The sequence below is a fragment of the Acomys russatus genome, chromosome X (genome assembly GCF_903995435.1).
Source record: "Acomys russatus chromosome X, mAcoRus1.1, whole genome shotgun sequence".
Lineage (NCBI taxonomy): Eukaryota > Metazoa > Chordata > Mammalia > Rodentia > Muridae > Acomys > Acomys russatus.
The window spans coordinates 10114769-10135083 of NC_067169.1; the positions used below are offsets into that span (position 1 = coordinate 10114769).

At 38.6% G+C, this 20315-nt stretch overlaps 1 pseudogene; it reads left to right on the plus strand.

Moving 5' to 3' along the window:
- The first annotated feature begins 1374 nt into the window (after positions 1–1374).
- Positions 1375–1746, plus strand: LOC127184707 (protein FAM32A-like; annotated as a pseudogene).
- Positions 1747–20315: the final 18569 nt, after the last annotated feature.

Genomic DNA, 20315 nt, shown 5'->3' on the forward strand with positions numbered 1-20315 from the left:
GAACACATCAAAGATATCATTCATCATGACCAAGTAGGCTTCATTCCAGGCATGCAGGGATGGTTTAATATACGGAAATCCATCAACGAATATATTTTAAACATGATCTTTGCAATAAATAATGTGCTGTTAATTGGAATTACACAAAACACATGTTAAGAAATTCACTTACAATATATTAGAGGAAAATTAACATTGCATTTTAAAATTATTTAAAAGACAGTGTGTCATATATATTTTGCTTTCCTCAAACTTCCTACATATCTGAGGATGACCTTGATTACCTCTATTTACTTATAGAGTGCAAAGATTACAGGCATGTGCCACCACACCCCATTTTTCACTGGTGAGTATATAACAGTGACTCTTGCATATTGAACAAACATTCTAACAATTGAGCTACAATCCCATAATTTTTGTATTGTTTTTAGGGTATTAATATTATCAATGAATAGACAAATATGTATGGGCCTTTTTGAACTGTTAAATTTACTTTTGTCTTGGTGTGATAGCATCCTCTGGTGATCTTCTGAAATGCTATTTTCAAATTCGCTCATACTCTACATTCTGACCACAGTTTTCCCACTCTCCACTCCTCCCAATTCCACTACTCACCTCCTCTCTCTACCTGAACCACTCCTTCTCTGTTTCTCTTCAGAAAAGAGCAGATTTCTCAGGGATATCAACCAAACACAGAATAACAAGATGAAATAAAACTAGGCACAATCCCTCATATCAAGGCTGAGCAAGGCAACCCAGTAGGAGGATATTTAATATGAATTTCCTCACTGATTGTGGACTTATAGCAAATATACCTTTCTTTGACTAGTACTGATATATGGTCAGGACATTGAGTCTTTCTGATCTGCTTAAAATTCAAATTTAATAGTAAACAATGTCTTATGTACCATGTCCCACTATCCTCCAAATTCCAGGTAATGTAGCATATGAAGTCATTTGAAACCTTTAGAGCACAGAGGACACTGCATCCTCTTCTAGAATCACCATACATATTAATACAAGACAGTCTCTAAACACTCGTGCAAAAAGTAGCTGTCATCAATTTTTGTTTAATTTAATGCAACACTTTCTATTCCTAAAAGAATATAAGAACCTTTATTATTATTTCTACTTATTAATAAAAAATATTTAAATATTCTAAAACATTATACATTACAATAAACTTTGGGTATTATAAGTTTATGAGACTTGTCTTTGAACTTTAAATTAGTATGTATAAGCAATATTATACATACATATTCTCTTTTATATAATATAATCACTATTGTACTTACCTATTACACGAATCAGGAATCTGTGACATCATACAAACCATATTGCTTAAGAGAGTTCTGCCGCACGGTGGCCTGCACTATGGACCCCTACAAGCAGGTCCAGAAGGGCTCCCTGAAGCTGAAAGGCGTTGCGGAGCTAGGTGTGACGAAGCAGAAGAAGAAGAGGAAGAAGGAGGAGGAGGAGAAAGACAAAGACAAGGCCAAGATGCTGAAGGCCACAGGGATGAGCAAAGAGAGTGAAGAGGAGAAGAGGCGCTGCCTGGACAAGTGAACCCCGGCACAGGCGGCCTTCGAGAAGATGCAGGAGAAGCAGCAAATGGAAGGAATCCTGAGGAAGGCATCTAAAACCCACAAGCAGAAAGTGGAGAACTTCAACCAACACCTGGACACACTCACTGAGCACTGTGGCATGCCCCCGCCAACTGGACCAAGTAACCTGTCCCTGGTGTGAAAGGCAGAAGGCCAGGTTGACTGTGTTGGTTCCCTCCGTGTTTTCTTGAATGTTTACAACTAGCTGGTGCATCTGCTGAGACCAGGCTTCTGAAACTTGATAAAAGTCAGGCTCTTCTTTTACTGAGTTTTGGTGTCTGTGTAGTACCCGTGCCTATTTAGACTGCAATATTGTGACTTGACAAGGTGAGGTCATTTCTGGGTAAGGGCCATGGTAGGAGGGTCCCCTTTCCATCCCCATTGCAGCATCTGTCTTCACCTGTACCACAATGCCAAACAGGAAGCTCCTGCCTGTTGACCACCACAAAAGTTCCCACAGTGCTGCTACATTATGGACCACCTGGGCATAAGATCACATCTATAACAGCCACCTGAAGCAAGGATGGGACACAGATTTCCAGCATATAGTCTGTCCTGCTGCCATGGACGTTGCTAATCAGTCTCAGTTCTCACTGATGACACCTAAGGCTCTAAGCATAAGGCCATGTGTCATTAGCTTGCTTAGCATTCCTGGTTTAAGGACACCAAATGCCAGACATGGCCAGGGCAAAGTGCTAGCAAACATAGTGTAATAATGGGATGGCCCTCTTGTAGATGCTACAGAGCTACGGCATCTAGGGGTCTAGGTAGACTACTATTGAGAGAAGCAGCTTCGGTTGCCATGGATACTGAATGACAGAAATCCTAGAAGCTGACATGTAGAGAATAAAGCAAATGCCAGTCATGGAAAAAAAGGATATTGTTTAAAATATTTTTTCATTTACTTATGACACAAAAATTCTATGTTAACATCAGCCAAAGTAAAAGTAAGAATGAGGAAAAATTTTAAGGCTAAACTGACATTTTATCCTGGCATCATAATTTTAAATGCATGCATACCTGTTTTTACTTTTTATTATTTTGATAAAAATGTCATGACAGAAGAAACTTATAAAAGAAAGCATTTAGTTTGTCTTACAGCTTCAGAGAGTTAAGCCCATGATGTCAAAGAGAAGGAACAGTTGAGAACTCACATTGTGCTCTAAAGCCATGATGCATAAAAAAAAACACTGGATGGCATGGGCTTTTGAAACCTCAAAGTTGGCCCCCAGAAACACATCTCCTCCAATAATGCCACATCTAATCCTTCCCAAAGAATTCTAGCAACTAGGGACTAAATACTCTAATATAAAAGCCTATGGGTCTCCTTTTCATTAAACCTCCACAGACCAAACAATAGAGATTCACACACATGAACCAAATTCTACTGGAGTTGATAGAAGAAATGAATACATTTAAAATTGCATGTGGATATATACCATTTGGTTCTTTCTGCTTATGGGTTAACTCACTCATTATGATCATTTCTAGCTCAATCCATTTGTCCACAAATTTCAGGAATTCCTTGTTTTTAATAGCTGAGTAGTATTCCATAGTGTATATGTACCACAGTTTCTTTATCCATTCCTCTACTGGAGGGACACTTAGGCTGTTTCCATGATCTGGCTATTATGAATAAGGCTGCTATGAACATGGTTGAGCAAATTTTCTTGTGTGCTGGAGCATCTTCTGGGTATATTCCAAGGAGTGGAATAGCTGGGTCTTGAGGAAGTCCTATTCCCATTTTTCTGAGATAACACCAGATAGATTTCCAAAGCGGCTGTACTAGTTTGCATTCCCACCAGCAATGAAGGAGTGTTCCTCTCTCTCCGCAGCCTCGCCAGCATGTGGTGTCACTTGAATTTTTGATCTTAGCCATTCTGATGGGTGTAAGATAGAATCTCAGAGTTGTTTTGATTTGCATTTCACTGATGACTAAGGAGGTTGAGCATTTCTTTAAGTGTTTCTCAGCCATTTGATATTCCTCTGTGGAGAATTCTCTGTTTAGTTCCAAGCCCCATTTCTCTTTTTTTATTATTATTATTATTATTAAATTATTCTTGTTACATCTCAATGTTTATCCCATCCCTTGTATCCTCCCATCCCCCCCCCCCATTTTCCCATTATTCCCCTCCCCTATGACTGTTCCTGAGGGGGATTACCTCCCCCTGTATATGCTCATAGGGTATCAAGTCTCTTCTTGGCTACCTGCTGTCCTTCCTCTGAGTGCCACCAGGTCTCCCCCTCCAGGGGACATGGTCAAATGTGAGGCACCATAGTACATGAGAAAGTCATATCACACTCTCCACTTAACTGTGGAGAATATTCAGACCATTGGCTAGATCAGGGAAGGGGTTTAAAGTTTACCTCCTGTATTGTCCTTGGCTGGTGCCTTAGTTTGAGCGGGACCCCTGGGCCCAAATCTGCCTATCATATTGTTCTACTTGTAGATTTCTAGGACCCTCTGTATCCTTTTATTTTGCTATTCTCCCATGCGTCTCTCATTTAGAGTCCCAATAGAATGCCTTCCCCTCTGTCCCAGTTTCCTGGTAAGTGAAGGCTTTCGTGGGACATGCCCCTTGGGCTAGTATGCAGATATAAGTGAGTATATACCATTTGATTCTTTCTGCTTCTGGGTTAACTCACTCATTATAATCATTTCTAACTCAATCCATTTGTCCACAAATTTCGGGAATTCCTTGTTTTTAATAGCTGAGTAGTATTCCATAGTGTATATGTACCACAGTTTCTTTATCCACTCTTCTACTGAGGGACACTTAGGCTGTTTCCATGTTCTGGCTATTATGAATAAGGCTGCTATGAACATGGTCGAGCAAATTTTCTTGTTGTGTGCTGGAGCATCTTCTGGGTATATTCCAAGGAGTGGAATAGCTGGGTCTTGAGGAAGCCTTATTCCCATTTTTCTGAGATAGCACCAGATAGATTTCCAAAGTGGCTGTACTAGTTTGCATTCCCACCAGCAATGAAGGAGTGTTCCTCTCTCCCCACATCCTCGCCAGCATGTGGTGTCACTTGAGTTTTTGATCTTAGCCATTCTGATGGGTGTAAGATGGAATCTCAGAGTTGTTTTGATTTGCATTTCACTGATGACTAAGGAGGTTGAGCATTTCTTTAAGTGTTTCTCAGCCATTTGATACTCCTCTGTTGAGAATTCTCTGTTTAGTTCCAAGCCCCATTTCTCAATTGGGTTATTCGGTTTGGTGGTGTTTAATTTCTTGAGCTCTTTATATATTTTGGATATTAGACCTTTGTCAGATGTAGGGTTGGTGAAGATTTTTTCCCAGTCTGTAGGCTGTTGCTTTGTTCTCTTGACAGTGTCTCCTGCCTTACAGAAGCTTCTCAGCCTCATGAGGTCCCATTTATTAATGGTTGACATTAAGGCCTGGGATGTTGGTGTTCTGTTTAGGAAGTTGCCTCCTGTGCCAATGTGTTCCAGGCTCATCCCCACTTTTTTTCTAAGTGACGTAGTGTCTCCGGTTGGCGAGGCTATGAAGAGAGAGGAACACTCCTTCATTGCTGGTGGGAATGCAAACTAGTACAGCCACTTTGGAAATCTATCTGCTGCTATCTCAGAAAATTGGGAATAGGACTTCCTCAAGACCCAGCTATTCCACTCCTTGGAATATACCCAGAAGATGCTCCAGCACACAACAAGAAAATTTGCTCAACCATGTTCATAGCAGCCTTATTCATAATAGCCAGAACATGGAAACAGCCTAAGTGTCCCTCAGTAGAAGAGTGGATAAAGAAACTGTGGTACATATACACTATGGAATACTAGTCAACTATTAAAAACAAGGAATTCCCGAAATTTGTGGATAAATGGATTGAGCTAGAAATGATCATAATGAGTGAGTTAACCCAGAAGCAGAATCAAAGGGTATATACTCACTTGTATCTGCATACTAGCCCAAGGGGCATGTCCCACGAAAGCCTTCACTTACCAGGAAACTGGGACAGAGGGGAAGGCATTCTATTGGGACTCTAAATGAGAGAAGCATGGAAGAATAGCAAAGTAGAAGGATCCAGAGGGTCCTAGAAACCTACAAGTAGAGCATTATGATAGGCAGATTTGGGCCCAGGGGTCCCGCTCAAACTAAGGCACCAGCCAAGGACAATATAGGTGGTAAACTTTAAACCCCTACCCAGATCTAGCCAATGGTCAGAACTTTCTCCACAGTTGAGTGGAGAGTGGGACATGACTTTCTCATGTACTCTGGTGCCTCACATTTGACCATGTCCCCTGGAGGGGGAGACCTGGTGGCACTCAGAGGAAGGACAGCAGGTTGCCAAGAAGAGACTTGATACATTATGAGCATATACAGTGGGAGGTAATCCCCCTCAGGAACAGTCATAGGGGAGGGGAATAATGGGAAAATGGGGGGGGGAGGGAAGAATGGGAGGATACAAGGGATGGGATAAACATTGAGATGTAACAAGAATAAATTGATAAAAAGAAAAAAGAAAAAAGAAAATTGCATGTGGAAACTTTTGACACTTAATTATCTCATAAACAACTATGCATAAATTTAATATGGATATAAAAAATCTGACCCAAATTGCCAATAACCTGGAACTTCCTGATGTTTGTAATGAATTTCACCCAAAATAAGATTTTCAATTTTTCTGAAGTGTTTGGAACATTCACTAATGGAAAATATAGTTTCTAATGAAACAAACCTTATCAACTTTAACAACTACTTGAAATAATCCAAAGTATGTTCTTTTATAATAATGGAATTAACTAGAAATTAATTCCAGAAAGACATCTTGAAAATTCTCCAACTGTTAGAACTAAAACAGCAATTACTTTAAGTAATCCATGAGTTACTTAGTAAATCTCAATTAAGATAAGCAAATAGTTTGACCCAAAGAGAAAGTCAAACTACAGCATATAAAATATGCATATAATGCAGGCAAATGGTCTAAACAAACCAACTGAAAGTAAATTAGTTTTGTAAATAGACTGTGATGATTATAACAGCTATGATCAAGGAGAAATATATATTGTTATCATTAAATTCTTGTATCAGTAAAGAAGAAAAGTATTGACTACACACTTTTAATCTCAGAAGGTGGGAGGTTGAGGCAGGATAATTCTGTGTCCTATGCCAGTCAGAGCAACACAGTGAGCTCCTGCACCAAAAAACAATCAAGTACATTTAAAATGAAGATGAGAAAGGAAATGGAAGAAAAAGAAGGAAGTAAGTAAGGAAGGAAGGAAGGAAGGAAAAGAAAGAAAAAAGCAAGCAAGCAAAGTACAGCAACATTTGAAGTTTTGGTAGTAGAAAAGATTTTCAGGCACAGTCACTTTATTTCAAGCTACAATTTTAATACTTAGTTTCTACTTTTAAAATTAACAAATTGACCAGTAAAATCCATGGAATCCCTCTAATACAAGCTTTAGGATAGTGGACCAAAATTAGCATGATTGGAGAATGGTGGTGGTTAAGGTTGTCAACTTGACAGAACCAGAATCACTAGGAGACATGCCAGTGAAGGATTACCTCAATTAGGTTAATTTCCGTGGGAAGACCCACCCTCAACTGCCAGAGAAATAAAATGCAGAAAGGAACTGAGCACTAACACCCATTGTTTCCTGCAGACACAATGTGACCAGAGGTCTAAGTTCCCACTGACATGATATAACTTTCCACTGTATGTGTTCTGAAATTGTGAGGCAAAGTAAACCTTTCCTCCCTTAAATTGCTTTTGTCACGTATTTTGTCACAGGCACAAGAACTGTAACTAATATAATGGTCTTCCAGGAAAGTATGCACACTGGGTATAGCACAGATCAGTCTCGCACACAGATGGACTAAATGAGGCATCCAGTGTCAGTCTGGATATTAGCTCATCACACTTCATGGATTCTCTTATTCTTAAAGAGAAAACGTCCAGAATTTTCTTTCCATGCAAATTTGTAATTTTATGTGCTTCAACTCAGAAGCTAGTCTAGAAAATAAAGTGGCTGAAGGATCTACTGAGAAAGTAATTTTACTTCTGAGATGCTCCCATGCACTGTACTTAACAACTACCAAAATGCACAAAGGCTAAATTGAAGTGATGCTGTCTCTGAGGCTAAAATAACTCTTTAGTGAACACACTGGATTTTGTAAAGTTGACAAGTAGGTGTCTCCTTGTGTGTTGTGCTGTGACTATCTTCTAAATACCACACTCCAGTGTTAGCTTGGTATTTATAACTAGCTGGCCACACTCCACTGCCATCCATTTTGCTGCACTGTTTTACAAGAATCATGACTTCTCTAACAGACACATTGATCCCAAGGAAATTGTTTTTCACATTTTGCTGAAACATAAAAAGTATATTTATCCTAGATTCAAAAGAGGCAATACCTAGTCTCTCAAGAAAACCTCATTTTAAATATTTTTTCTAAACAAAGTTTAAAGTTCCATCTTTGTTATTCAGACACTTTCAGGGAAGTTGGCTGTTTGTGTTTTTTGTTTGTTAATTTGGAATCATCCTCTGTTGCTAGGAGATTTGCATATATCTATTACCACTGCCCTTTTATTCCACAAAGAATCATAATTAGATATTCAAAGAAAATGTTTGTTCTCTTTGCTTTAACAACAGTAAGATCCCAAGTCTAAATGTTAGGTAGAATCTACTACTACAAAAAGTAATTTGATTCAATATTCGAAGTGGCAATGCTCTATTACAGCTTGAATTTTATTTTAAAATTCTATATATTGTCCTTAGCATAGAAGGAATAACATTGTACAGTATTTTATAATGAAAATATTTTTGTCATAAAGTCTCTCTGGTGTATGAATCCAAGCAACAATGGAATAGACGAGCCTGCTAGTTAGAGTGAGGACAAGCAGGCAAAAAACCCTCAGCTTTTCCCATGAGCTTTTATGTGGGCTGACACTGGAAAATGCCACTCAGGCTTTGGATCTTCCTGCTTCAAATATTTTGATTAGTAACATCCCCCACAGGGGTACCCAGCATCTTGGGTCTTACTTTACTTCATATGTAGTGAAGCTAATAACCTGTATTAGCCATCACATGGTGGCTGTGGTGAGGAGTGTCACGTTTTTAAATGGTGTAGCCACTCTTAAGTTGCCACATTCTCACAAAAGGCTTAAAGGGTAGAAAGGCACTTGATACGAAGAAGAGGGATCCAAGTGAGAAGAAATGAAACAGGACAGTACAGGGTGAAAAGGACTAAAATTCATTATAAACATCTATAAAACTATCAAGGAATACTAAACAATGAAACAAGTCAATCAAAAGGGGAGCCAGGACTCAGAACTGAGTGGTAGCTGTTATGTATACTTCCCAGCAGAAGCATTTAACCAGATATACTAATCACTACCATATCAGTGTTGGTTATCTCTGTGCAAGTAGCAGTAGTAGAAAATTCTATTTATATTGGGTGGTGGTGGTATATGCCTTTAATGCCAGCACTGAGGATGCAGAGGTAGGCAGATCCCTGTGAGTTGAGGCCAGTTTGATCTAGACAGTGAGATCCAAGGCTACATAGAGAAACTCTGTCTCAAAAACAGAAACAATCCAAACAAAAACACAAAATCCAGAAAACTCTACTATGTCTACTTCTGTTATGTCTCTAGATGGAGAACTTCCAGGTGTAGCCCAGACCCTAGAACATTGTCCCAGAAAGAAAGATGCTGTTACCACAGCACAATTTAACAAATGCCTGGGACTCTAAATACTGCTTAATTTGATCTCAAAGTTCCTGTCCATACCATGACAATGGAGAGACATAACTGCCACACAATTTGGGAAAGAGTAGGGGTAGTTCTGCTACACATAAGTGCTTGAATAATGTTCTACTCAGCCTCAAAGCCCAACTTCAATACCCACTTGGCCAAGGAGGATTTTGTTTTGTTTTGTTTTTCAAAACAGGCTTTCTCTGTGTAGCATTGGCTGTCCTGGACTTTCTTTGTAGACCAGGTGGACTTGAACTCACAGAGATCCGACTGCCTCTGCCTCCCGAGTGCTGGGAATACAGGCATGCCCCACCAGGGGGAATATTTAAACAGTACATTTCTACAGGGCTTATCAGCCGGCTCTATTTATTCCAATCAAAAACTCTGCCTAAACTTCAGACTTAGAAAACATTTCTAACTATGGAACTAAAATAGTGTTACCACTTGGCCAAGGAACACATTGTGTGGCCAGGCAGTGTCTAGGTTGTGGGGAAAGTCAAGATAATTCTTTTGGGGGCCCATAGAGAAGGGCGAGTGAAGTCTCAATGGCTCCTAAGACTCATTAAAAGATCCTGATCCATTGCACACAGTGTTGATCTACTAGAGCTTCCTTTCATACTGTTGAACTCTCAAAATGGATCCAAGGCTAGGGTGGTGACTGCTCCCCTCTTCTTTACAGAAGTCTCCTGAGGCAACCCTGCCCCCCCCCACCTCCTCGTAGCTATACCAACCTAATCAATTGCTATTGGTGCTTGGGTCTAGCATGGGATGGGATGATTGGCCCTTCAATTGCATAAACGTCTGTACACTGCACAAGAAAGTTAAATCTCCATCTTGAGTTTGGTCTCTGGAATCTGATTCTTGGGATTCTGCATGTGCTTGGTTGCCACTCATCCCTGTTCCCCACCTCTGCCCCACTACCCCAGCCCCTGGTTCCTGATCCCCACATTAAACATCATCTTTGCCTGATTTAGAACTGAGCCAGTGGTCTATCCTGGCAACAAAGTTCAACCAATAGCTCTACATAATGCATTAGACTATTAAACTACTAGAAGGAAATATAAGGGCAGACTGAGGCTGGTCTACAAAAAAAAATTTTTTTTTTTTTTGGTTTTGACATCAAAATTTCAGGTAACAAAACAAAAGTAGACAAATGAGATTACACTATACAAAAAATCTTCTGCAAAACAAAAAATTATTAACAAAACCTACAGAATGGAAGAAGTATTTGCAAGCTACAAATCTAAAATGGGTTAACATCTACAGTGTATAAGGAACCTAACTCAGAAACAAGAAACATAAAGCCCAATTGAAAAAAATGGCAGCTGACCTTATGATGGTTAACCTTAATGGCTAAAATGATGGGATTTAGCAATTGCTGAGGAGTCAAATAACTGAATATATATCTAAGGGTGTTTTCAGAGACTGAAGTGAGAAATGCCACCATGAATATGAGCACCATCATCCCAAGGCCTAGGGACCCAGATTGAATAAAAAGTAGTGAGTGGAGCATCAAACTCTCACAGTTTCTTGACTGTAGAATTAACAATTTTTAATTTACTACCACTAGTGTGGGCATATCTATGGATTATAGTTGCTTCTGTAGCTAATATTCTGCTTTTTAGGTAGTGCTGGAGATGAAGTTCAGAGTCCTAAGCATATGGGCTGAGGTTTTATGTATTGAGTTATGCCTTGTAGGCCAAAGGAGAGGGATATCATCTCAGCATTATTACAATTGAATCCCACTTGACTATTTCAAATATTTGCATTGAAAAATAGCCAAGTGACTTTTAAAAATTCAACTAATGATCCTAGATGTACAGAAATACAAGACAATTTAAAAATCAAGACAGTGTGAGTCTCCCAAAAATCACTAATTCCACAACAATGAGCTCCAATGAGAGCAAATAAGAAGAAATTCCAGACAAATAATTCAAAAGAATGATAATAAGAATTTTCAATAAAACCAAAATAAATACCTGAATGAATTAAAAGAGAACATATACAGCTGTATAAAATAAGAAAGTAAATATAAGTTGTGAATGAGGAATTAAATATAGTGATGCTAATAATGGGGTGAAACAAAATTGAAGTTATAGAAGTAAAAAGCTCAATAAAGTGAATTTTGAAACTCAGTGGAAGACTTATCAATAGCATAGATTGGGTATAAACAGACAATCAAGGGCTGAAGACAAAATAAATTAGAAAATCATGATAATGAAAAAAACAAAATCATAACAAAGTATAATGAGAATATAAAAAAATCTATGAGAAATCATTAAAAAAATAAAAATTCCTGAGATGGGATCAGGTGCATTCAGAGCAGCATGGCCATATAAAACAACATGAAGGAGGAAAGGGGAATGATGTAGGAGAATGAGGAAGCAGGGTAAGGAAGGGATTATGAAGAGAGAGAACTAATAATAAAGACATTTCAAAAGGCCAAATGGAAAACTACTAATATAGAAGCTTTCTAAAATATATATGCCTACACCTACACATACACCTACACACACACATATAAAAGGAGCTCAACTGTAATTGCTTTATAATAGGAAGATGATGTCTCTCTTAGACACCATAAGCTATCAAATAAAAATCTCAGAGTCAGGTCTGTACTATGACTTTTCCATTTGTTGGTCAAGTTTCATAGACCCTCACAAAATTACAGGCTGTTGTCAATTATTTTGATTGTCCTTTAGAACTTGATGGTAATATCCTACTGTTTAAGATACCACATACACCCCTAGGCAAGGAGTTTTTGGCAATTGATGGTAGCTAGGGCAGAAAGGGTCTATTTTTTTTTAATAACGTAAGCTCTGAGATGCTGCACATGCTCCAGTAGATTATTCCACACCCAAGCACAGCAGGCAACACTAAGTGGACTCATGTAGGCCTTGAACTTTTTCAAACCTACTTTATTTAATGTTTATACCTCCCTTCCAGCCCACTTACCCTAGATAGGAGAGAAGAGAGGTTAATGGGAACAGGAGAAGTAGACCTTTGTAGACTACATTCCTTTGAGCAATTCTACACTTCATTGTCAGGATTCCAGCAGATTATTAAACAGTAAACCAGCAATTCAGCAAAGGTGACTGCAACTGCAGCAGTTGGATTCTGGAAGCTCAAAGCATTCTCTGGAGCATTTTTTCCTTGAAGTGGAGCAGTGAAAAGCTGGAAATGATGCCAAAACCAAAAAGCCCAGCCTCTGGTTTGGGATACACACACACATATATACATATATATATACACATATACACACACATATATGTACACATATATATACAGACATATATACACACTTATATGTGTGTGTGTTTATATATGTGCGAGTATGTATATGTGCAGTGTGTGAATGTGTGTTTATGGAGATAGATAGATAGATAGATAGATATATGATAGATAGATAGATTCCCAGAGTCCACACTAGGATGGTTATCAGTTAACAAAGGCCATGTTCCCACAAGAGGTGGTTCCTCTTCTAGTGGACTAACACATGTCCTCTCATAAGGCTGTTTCCAGAGGACAAACACCAAACACCCTCCCACAAGTCTGTTTCATATCCCACACTTGAAATCAAAACAAAAACATGTTCACATCCACTAATGACTCAGATTTTTTTAACGCACATGAATTTTTGAGGTAAAAGTGGTGGTAGAGAAAAGAGAAGATTTTGAGGGGGTAGAGAATTTAGGATGGACTTGAGAAAACATGTTATATGTATATAAATTTCTGAATCAATAAAGAAAAAAATTTAAAGGATGAACTAACACAATGAAATATTGCTCATCAATAAAATAAGTAATACATATAAAAGTTCTATGAATTGTTGGCATAAAAGAGATAGAGGAAAAACTCAAGCTAAAGGAATACAAAATATATTTAATAAAACACTAGAAGAAAATTTCCCAAATCAAGGGAAAAGCTGGCTATATACATACAAGAGACATTTAAAATACCTTAATATAAAAAAAATCTTCTCACACCATATTATAGTTAATGTATTAAGTCTACAGTTTAAAGAATGGAGACTCAAAGAGAGAGAAGTACCAAACCACATATTAGAATAAATCCTTAAGAATAACTGTTGATTTCTCAAAAGAAACTCTACAGCCCCATGGGTCTTAAAATAATATATTTAAAGCTCTGAAAGACAATTACTGGCAACCAAGATTATTACATTCTGCATGTTATCCTTTATCATTGAAGGAGAAAGAAAAATATCCTATGATTAACACAAACTAAAAGAATTCATGATCACTAAGCCAGCATCATAAAAGTTAATTGAAGATAACTCACACACTAAAAGAAATATTCAAACATCAACAGCAAAAAATAAAATATGTTAGAAAACTAGAAAGGTACACAAGAACTAGGAAAATACCAAATGTTACAAAAGAACAAAATGATAGGAAATAATATATTTGCTTTCAATAATAACTAAATATTAATGGTTTTAATTTTCTTTTTTTTTATTAATTTATTCTTGTTACATCTCAATGTTTATCCCATCCCTTGTATCCTCCCATTCTTCCCCCCCCCCATTTTCCCATTATTCCCCTCCCCTATGACTGTTCCTGAGGGGGATTACGTCCCCCTATATATTCTCATAGGGTATCAAGTCTCTTCTTGGCTACTTGCTGTCCTTCCTCTGAGTGCTACCAGGCCTCCCCCTCCAGGGGACATGGTCAAATGTGAGGCACCAGAGTACGTGAGAAAGTCGTATCACACTCTCCACTCAACTGTGGAGAATATTCTGACCATTGGCTAGATCTGGGAAGGGGTTTAAAGTTTACTTCCTGTATTGTCCTTGGCTGGTGCCTTAGTTTGAGCGGGACCCCTGGGCCCAAATCTGCCTATCATATTGTTCTACTTGTAGATTTCTAGGACCCTCTGGATCCTTTTATTTTGCTATTCTCCCATGCGTCTCTCATTTAGAGTCCCAATAGGATGCCTTCCCCTCTGTCCCAGTTTCCTGGTAAGTGAAGGCTTTTGTGGGACATGCCCCTTGGGCTAGTATGCAGATATAAGTGAGTATATACCATTTGATTCTTTCTGCTTCTGGGTTAACTCACTCATTATGATCATTTCTAGCTCAATCCATTTATCCACAAATTTCGGGAATTCCTTGTTTTTAATAGCTGAGTAGTATTCCATAGTGTATATGTACCACAGTTTCTTTATCCACTCTTCTACTGAGGGACACTTAGGCTGTTTCCATGTTCTGGCTATTATGAATAAGGCTGCTATGAACATGGTGGAGCAAATTTTCTTGTTGTGTGCTGGAGCATCTTCTGGGTATATTCCAAGGAGTGGAATAGCTGGGTCTTGAGGAAGCCCTATTCCCATTTTTCTGAGATAGCAGCAGATAGATTTCCAAAGTGGCTGTACTAGTTTGCATTCCCACCAGCAATGAAGGAGTGTTCCTCTCTCCCCACATCCTCGCCAGCATGTGGTGTCGCTTGAATTTTTGATCTTAGCCATTCTGATGGTTTTAATTTTCTTATAAAAAGACAGACTAAGAGACTGTATTAAAAATAAGACCAGCCCAGCATGTTGGTACAAGCCTGTAATCCCAGCACTTGGAGAGACAGAGGCAGGCAGATATTTGTGAGTTCACAGCCAGCTTGGTCTACAAAGCAAGTCCAGGACAGCCAAGGTTACACAAAGACACCCCATCTCAAAAGAGAAAAAACAAAGCAAAAATAATATAAAAAAAACAAAAACAAAGCAAACAAAGAAAGCAGGACCTACATATTTGTTCACATGGTTAATGCCTACAGTAAAGGAGGGAAACCTCAAATAAATAGCCTAATGGTGACCTCAAAGGCTTAGACAAATAATAAGGAACCAAAGCTCAAATCAGCAGATGAAGAAACTAAATAATAAGTCAGAAATAAAAATGAAAAAAACAAATAAAGATGGGGTTCTTCAGCTGGACAATGGTGGTATATGCCTTCAATCCAAACACTCAGGAGGCAGAGGAGGCATATTTCTGAGTTCTAGGCCAGCCTGGTCCACAGAGTGAGTTCCAGATCAGCCAGCTCTATACAGAGAAACCTTTTCTTCAAAAAAAGTTAGTTCTGCAAAAAGATAACCAAAATTAACAAGCCCTTAACTAAGATAATAAAAAGAAGTTCAAAATTAACAAAATTACAAGTGAAAAGGAAAGAATTACCACAGACACCTATGAAGTTCAGAGGATTATTTGGGTATAGCCTTGAAAGCATATATATTAAAACAAATTGATAAGTATAGAAGAAAAGGACAAATTTCTAGATACATATGAACTACCAAAATTAAAGCAAGAAAATATTAATATATTAAATAGATCTAGAAAAAGCAGTGAAATTAAAGCAGCAAACAAAAGTCTCCCAATTGGAATAAAAGTCAGTCCCAGATGTATTCACTGCTGAATTCCACAGAACTTTTAAATAAAAACTAATATTAATGTTCTCTAAAATATTTTGTAAAATGGAAAATGGAAAAAAGCTACTAAACTAATTTTATAAAGCCAGTATTACACTAATACCCAGACTGGATAAGTGCACAATTAAAAAAGGATTGTCATAGAGAGATTCAAACTAGTCAGAATGCAGAAAATATGTTACTGTGGGGTGCCCAACCATGATTGCTATATCTACAATGGAAACCCTACACCTAAGGCTCAGGATACATTATAGGAGAGGGAGAAGAAAAGAAAGATGGTAAGAGCCAAAGGGCAAAAATGCCTGTTGTGAAATAGTGTCTTCTAGACATGACAAGGAAGCTGTACTCATTAAATCTTAATAATAAACTTGCCTAAACAAGACCTGCATGACAACACCAGTCAACATGCCAATCTGGATAAGAGAAATTTCACAAGGCCCCCACCCTCTAAATGCATAGCTACAGGCAGAGACTACTGAAAAATGCAGTATCAGTTTTTTTCTGATAGGCTATCCAATTCCAAGTGATCATCCCTAAACACATGTACATATGACCAATCTCTCTCTCTGTCTCTGGCTCTCTCTGTCTCTCTCTGTCTCTGTATCTGTCTGTCTCTGTATCTGTATGTCTGTCTGTCCCTGTCCCTCTCCTCCCTCCCTCTTCTCTCTCTCTCTCTCTCTCTCTCTCTCTCTCTCTCTCTCTCTCTCTCTCTCTCTCTCTCTCTCTCCTCTCCTCTCTCTCTCTCTCCTCTCCTCTCTCTCTCTCTCTCTCTCTCTCTCTCTCTCTCTGTGTGTGTGTGTGTGTGTGTATAGCAATAGTTATAGAAGAAGAAACCATGAATTTGAGAGGCAGTGTGGAGAACACAAGAATAGAGAGAAGGAGGATAGGATGGGGTACAAATTATGTAAATGTAGTATTCAAGTATGCAATTCCTTTAAATTTTTTAATTTAAAAGTTAAAGGCCAATTGTGAAAATGTATTTATTTATTCACTTTACATCCCTGTCAGAGCCCCTCCATCCTCTCCTCCAGGTCTCATTCTCCAACCCCCTTTCTTCTTTCCCTTCTCTTTCTCCTTGGAAAAGGGGAGCCCTCCCACCTGGCACGAACCAACCCCGGCACATCAAGTCACAACTGGACTATAGGCATCCTCTTTCCCTGAGGCCAGACAAGGCAGACCAGTTAAAGGAAAGTGATCCAAAAAAGCAGGCAACAAAATCAATGTCAGAGATAGCCATGCTGTAATTTCTAGGGGATCCTCATGAAGACCAAGCTTCTCATCAGCTACATTTGTGTAGGAGACCTAGGTCCAGTCCATAAATGCTCTTTGGTTGGTGGTTCACTCTCTGTAAGCCCTCGTAGTCCTTGCTTAGTTGTTTCTGTTGTCTTCTTGTGGAGGTCTTTTTCCCTCCACAGCCTTTTGTCCTTCCCCTAACTCTTCCACAAGACTCACTGAGTTCTGCCTAGTGTTTGGCTATTGATCTCTGAATCCATTTTCATCCATAGCTGAATTGACCCTCTCTGAGGACAGTTATGCTAAGCTTTTGTCTGCAAGCATAGCAGAATATCCATAATAGTGTCAGGAGTTGGCTCTCCCCAGTAGAGTAGGTCTCAAGTTGGGTCAGTCATTGTTTGGCCGTCCCTCAATCTCTGCTCCATCTTTATCCCTGCATACCTTGTGGTCATCATAAATTTTGGATCAAATGCTTTGTGATGGGTTGGTGCCCCACTCCCTCCAGTGGAAGTCCTGCCTGGCTACAGGAGGTGGCCATTTCATTTTCCATATTCCCCTCTGCCAAAAATCTCAGAAAAAAATCACCCCTATACCTTCCCAGGAGCCTGCCCTGTCACAGATTACCAGCTTGTCAGAGTCTCCCTACCTCAAAGATTCCCTTTACTCTCCCAGCCCTCTCACTTCTCACCTCTATTCTATGTTCATTTGATCCCCTCCCTCATTCCCATTATCACCTCCTCTCCTACCCAGTTCTCTCTTCATCCACTTCTGATGTCTATTTTATTTCTCTGCCTGTGTTGGATTCAAGCATCCTCCCTTGAGCCCTCCTTGTTGCTTAGCTTCTTTGGGTCTGTAGATTGTAGAATGGTTATCCTGTACTGTATGGCTAATATCCACTTATAAGTGAATACATACCATGTATGTCCTTCTGGGTCTGGGTTACCTCACTCAGGATGACCCTTTTCAAGTTCCATCCATTTGCCTGCAAATTGAATGATTTTCTTGTTTTAATAGCTGAATGGTATTCCATTGTGTAAATGTACCATAATTTCTTTATCCATTCTTCAGTTGAGGAACATCTAGATTATTTCCAGTTTCTGCTATTAGGAATAAAGCCACTACTAACATAGTTGAACAGCTATCTTTGTGGTATGACAGAGCATCTTTTGAATATATGTCCTGCAGTGGTATAGCTGGGTCTTCAGGTAGAGCTATTCTCAATTTTCTGTGAAAGCTCCAGATTGATTTCCAAAGTGGTTATAAAAGTTTTTACTCCCATCAGCAATGGGAGAGTGTTCCCCTTTCTCCACATCCTCACCACCATGTGCTGTCACTTGAGTTTTTTTATATTAGCATTCTCATAGGTGTAATATGGAATCTTAGAGTCATTTTGATTTGCATTTCCCTATTGACTAAAGATGCTGAGCATTTCTTTAAGTGCTTCTTGAGAATCTTTTGTTAAGAATTCTCTATTTAGGATAAAGAAACTGTGGTATATTTACAGTATGGAATACTACTCAGCCATTAAAAACAAGGAATTCCTGAAATTTGTAGACAAATGGATTGAACTAGAAATGATCATAATGAGTGAGTTAACCCAGAAGCAGAAAGAATCAAATGGTATATACTCACTTATATCTGCATATTAGCCCAAGGGGCATGTCCCATGAAAGTCTTCACTTACCAGAAAATTGGGACAGAGGGGAGGACATTCTATTGGGACTCTAGATGAGAGAATCATGGGAGAATAGCAAAGTAGAAGGATCCAGAGGGTCCTAGAAACCCACAAGTAGAACATTATGATAGGCAGATTTTGGCCCAGGGGTCCAGCTCAAACTATGGCACCAGCCAAGGACAATACAGGCCATAAACTTCAAACCACTACCCAGATCTAGCCAATGGACAAGACATTCTTCACAGTTGAGTGGAGAGTGTGGTCTGACTTTCACCCGTACTCTGGTGCCTCATATTTGACCATGTCCCCTGGATGGGGAGACCTGGTGGCACTCAGAGGAAGGATAGCAGGCTACGAAGAAGAGACTTGATACCCTATGAGCATATAAAGGGGGAAGAAGTCCCCCTTAGGCACAGTCATAGGGGAGGGGAGTAAGTGGAAAAGGGGAGGGAGGGAAGAATGGGAAGATACAAGGGACGGGATAACCATTGAGATGTAACAAGAATAAATTAAAAAAAAAACAAAAACAAAACAAAAAAAGAATTTTCTATTTAGCTCTGTATCCCATTTTTAGTTGGATTATTTGATTTTCTTAAGTTCTTTACATATTTTAGATATTAGCTCTTTGTTGGCTGTAGGGTTGGTGGAAATCTTTTCCCAATATGCAGACTGATGCTTTGTTCTGTTGACAGTGTCTTTTGCCTTACAAAAGTTTTTCAGTTTCAAGAAGTCCCATTAATTAATTGTTGATTGTAGAGCCTGAGGTGTTGGTGTTCTATTCAGGAAGTTGCTTCCTGTGCCAGTGAGTTCAGGGCTGATTCCCACTTTGGCTTCTAATATATTTAGTGTATCCTGTTTTAGGTTTAGTTCTTTGATCCCCTTGGACTTGAGTTTTGTGGAAGATGCTGTCATTTTTTCCATTGTATTGTTTTGGCAATTTTGTCAATAATCAAGTGTCCATAGGTATGTGGGTTTATGTCTGGCTATTCATTTTGATTACTTTGATCAACCAGTCTGTTTCTATGCCAGTACCATGCAGTTTTTTTTATTACTATTGCTCTGTAGTGCAGCTTAGAGTCAGAAGTTTTATTATTGTATAGGATTGTTTTAGTTATTATGGGTTCTTTGTTTTTTAATATGAAGTTGAGAATTGTTCTCTCAAGGTCTGTAAAACATTGTGTTGGTATTTTTGTAGGAATTGCATTATATCTGTAAATTGCTTTTGGTAAGATGGTCATTTTTACTATGTTAATCCTACTGATCCAGGAGCATGAGAGACTTTTCCATGTTCTGATGTTTTCTTCACATTGATGAAATCAAGTAGGAAGTGCATAAGGTGAATATACACCTGATTGATGTCCAAGAAAACACAAATATAATAGCGATAGAAATGACAAAAACAATCCAGAACTTGAAAAAAGAATTCAATAAAGAGATTGAAACATTGGATAGGACTCAAATTGAAATGAAAATGGAATTGAAAGACACAATAGCCCTAATATAAAACTCAAAGGAAATCCTTACAATAAAATGAATTAAGCAAAAGACAGAATAACAAATCTAAAAGATAAAATAAAAAATCTAGACTAACTAAGCAAGAAGGTAAGTTAAAAACAGAACAAAACAAAACACAGGATGGCTGAGTTCCTCAGGGCAAA